General features: G+C 46.6%; 1 non-coding gene across 1 annotated transcript; it reads right to left on the bottom strand.

Annotated features, from left to right (window-relative positions):
- Positions 1-3,184: 3,184 nt before the first annotated feature.
- LOC144609786 (U1 spliceosomal RNA) lies at positions 3,185-3,348 on the bottom strand. The gene has a single exon (XR_013549377.1). It is a non-coding gene; the product is annotated as a U1 spliceosomal RNA (small nuclear RNA).
- Between the last annotated feature and the right edge of the window lie 290 nt (positions 3,349-3,638).

Raw genomic sequence — 3,638 nt, 5'->3', positions numbered from 1 at the left:
CTGTTCTTAAGTCTGTTTGTTCGGGATTTGATCGACCTGAAACGTCGACCAGAGGGCAGATGAACAAACAGACGGTGGCCGGGGTGGGATGGATCTTTTATTACTTTGCCTGCTCTACTGAGGCAGCGTAGGCTGAACAGGTGCTCCAGGGAGGGCAGTGAGCAGCCGATGATATATACTGACAATCTTCTGAAAATAGTGTTTTATTTCTTACAATCTAAAGATTCTGCCCACTGACCGATCATATATCATATCATATCATATATACATACAGCCGGAAACAGGCCTTTTCGGCCCTCCAAGTCCGTGCCGCCCAGTAATCCCCGTACATTAACACTATCCTACACCCACGAGGGACAATTTTTACATTTACCCAGCCAATTAACCTGGGTGAAAAGGTTTTTTTCTCACCTCGGTTTTAAACGGCCTCCCCTTTATTCTTAGACTGTGTGGCTCCTGGTTCTGGACTCCCCCAACATTGGGAACATTTTTCCTGCATCTAGCTTGTCCAGTCCTTTTTTTTAATTTTATACATTTCTATAAGATCGCACTCTCATCCTTCTAAATTCTTGCCTGACACTGCCATAGACAATAGACAATAGGTGCAGGAGGAGGCCATTCGGCCCTTCGAGCCAGCACCGCCATTCAATGTGATCACGGCTGATCATTCTCAATCAGTACCCTGTTCCTGCCTTCTCCCCATACCCCCTGACTCCGCTATCCTGAAGAGCTCTATCTAGCTCTCTCTTATCATTTTATCATATCATATTTATCATATACATACAGCCGGAAACAGGCCTTTTCGGCCCTCCAAGTCCGTGCCGCCCAGTAATCCCCGTACATTAACACTATCCTACACCCACGAGGGACAATTTTTACATTTACCCAGCCAATTAACCTGGGTGAAAAGGTTTTTTTCTCACCTCGGTTTTAAACGGCCTCCCCTTTATTCTTAGACTGTGTGGCTCCTGGTTCTGGACTCCCCCAACATTGGGAACATTTTTCCTGCATCTAGCTTGTCCAGTCCTTTTTTTTAATTTTATACATTTCTATAAGATCGCACTCTCATCCTTCTAAATTCTTGCCTGACACTGCCATAGACAATAGACAATAGGTGCAGGAGGAGGCCATTCGGCCCTTCGAGCCAGCACCGCCATTCAATGTGATCACGGCTGATCATTCTCAATCAGTACCCTGTTCCTGCCTTCTCCCCATACCCCCTGACTCCGCTATCCTGAAGAGCTCTATCTAGCTCTCTCTTATCATTTTATCATATCATATTTATCATATACATACAGCCGGAAACAGGCCTTTTCGGCCCTCCAAGTCCGTGCCGCCCAGTAATCCCCGTACATTAACACTATCCTACACCCACGAGGGACAATTTTTACATTTACCCAGCCAATTAACCTACATACCTGTACGTCTTTGGAGTGTGGGAGGAAACCGAAGATCTCGGAGTAAACCCACGCAGGTCACGGGGAGAACGTACAAACTCCGTACAGTGCAGCATGTAGTATTTTTATCATTAAAAGTTAAAGATTCTGCCCACTGATCGATCGTGTAGTATTTTTATCATTAAAAGTTAAAGATTCTCCAGGCTGACAATATACAGTGTTTTTGAAATTAAAAGTTAAAGGTTCTGCACGCTGATAATGTTGCAGTGTTTTTTTTGAATTAAGAGTTAAAAATTCTGCAGACTGACTGACGATAAAACGTATAATTTTGAAATTAAAATTTAAAGACTCTGCAGACTAACAATAACAGTGTTAATGAAATAGTGTTTTATGAAATTAGATGTTTAAGATTCTGCAGTGTTTTGGAAACTAAAATGTAAAGACTGCAGACTGACAATACCATAATACTCAAAAGCCCTAATGCACACTATATGTGAAGAAGTTCCTCTCCATAGCAGCAGTGCAGGAGCTGACTGACTGCACGACACGCTGCTGTAATGGGTGTTGGTTCTGTCTTTATATTGTAAACCAGGGGAGAATGCGAACGCAGTCCCCCACTACCACAAATTTTGCAGTCGAGTATCCCGCATTTGGGGACATGGCAGGCGAAGTGCAATGGGATAGCCTCGTCCTGGGAAAACCTTTTTTGATATCAAAAAATACTTTATTCAAGTAATAAATATTTGCTTACAAAACATCTTCTTTTTTAACAAACCCATCCGACATTTCCGGAGGTTACACATTCGATACAGGCATTCACTTCCAAATTTACAGACATTTACACACCTTTACCCAGTATCCCTTATTTGGAGGGGCGTCTCTCTCCACCACACCCTGCCCCCCTGCAGTGGAAGGCCCCTAGACTGTGGTCCTCCCCCACAGGGCCTTGGCGTTGGCTGCACCAAGCTTCAGTGCGTCCCTCAGCACGTACTCCTGCAGTCTGCAGCGGGCCCAGTCAGCAACATTCCCCGACGGACAGCTCGCTCCGCTGGGAGGTCAGCAAGGATCGGGCAGACCAAAGAGCGTCTTTCACCGAGTTGATGACCTTCCAGCAGCACTCGATGTCAGTCAGTCTCTGAATGCGTGAGCCATTTGTATATTCGTTTTCTTAGTACCTGCACTGATGTACAGCACTTTGGTCAACGTGGGTTGTTTTTAAATGTGGTATACAAAATAAAATTGACTTGACTCTGTGACAGGAGCTGTAAGAAAATAACTGCAGATGCTGGTACAAATCGAAGGTATTTATTCACAAAATGCTGGAGTAACTCCTCAGCGGGTCAGGCAGCATCTTAGGAGAGACTGAAGAAGGGTCTCGACCCGAAACGTCACCCATTCACCCATTCCTTCTCTCCTAAGATGCTGCCTGACCTGCTGAGGAGTTACTCCAGCATTTTGTGAATAAATACCTTCGATTTGTACCAGCATCTGCAGTTATTTCCTTACAGCTCCTGTCACAGAGTCAAGTCAATTTTATTTGTATATACCAACCACATTTAGGAGCTTCTCGGAATAAATCGTGACCCCCTAGGGATATGTGGGATATGTGGAAACGGGGCTTGGAAATGCGGCGTCACTGCGAGTAAAGGGCATACTTACCTGGAGCTTCTCGGAATAAATGGACCTCTACTTTTCCCTTCTCTTGGCAATGCACTCTATGTGAAGAGCACATAGCAGGCCTGCAGGAGGAGCTAATGGGGTGTTGGTTCTGTCTTTATATTGTAAACCAGGGGAGAGCGCGAACGCAGTCCCCCACTACCACAAATTTTGCAGTCGAGTATCCCGCATTTGGGGACATCGCAGGCGTCAGCACACCCGAAGTGCAATGGGATAGCCTCGTCCTGGGAAAACCTCCTGAGTGATCAAGGTATCTCCCCTGCCAGGTAAGTATGCTCATTTCTCGCAGCGACGCGCAGCCCAAGCTCTGCCGCTACTCCTTTAACCCAGGGTGACGCCGCATTTCCAAGCCCCATTTACACATATTCCACACGGACCCATCAACAAAACACCCGCTTCACGCTTCCCTTCCACCGCCTTTGATCGGCGACCACAGTTGTGAGGGTCGCCCGTCCCGCTCCTTATTTGCATATCTTCCTAATATGGTAGCGGCGCCGCTATTGGCCGGCTGAGCTGCCGCCTCTGGTTGGGCCCGCAGGGTGTCGCTGTGGGCGGCCAGGCGGA

This window comes from Rhinoraja longicauda, chromosome 34 (assembly GCF_053455715.1).
Source record: "Rhinoraja longicauda isolate Sanriku21f chromosome 34, sRhiLon1.1, whole genome shotgun sequence".
NCBI lineage: Eukaryota > Metazoa > Chordata > Chondrichthyes > Rajiformes > Arhynchobatidae > Rhinoraja > Rhinoraja longicauda.
Note: the sequence above shows the minus strand (reverse complement) of the source record. Positions and strands in the feature narration are given on the sequence as shown.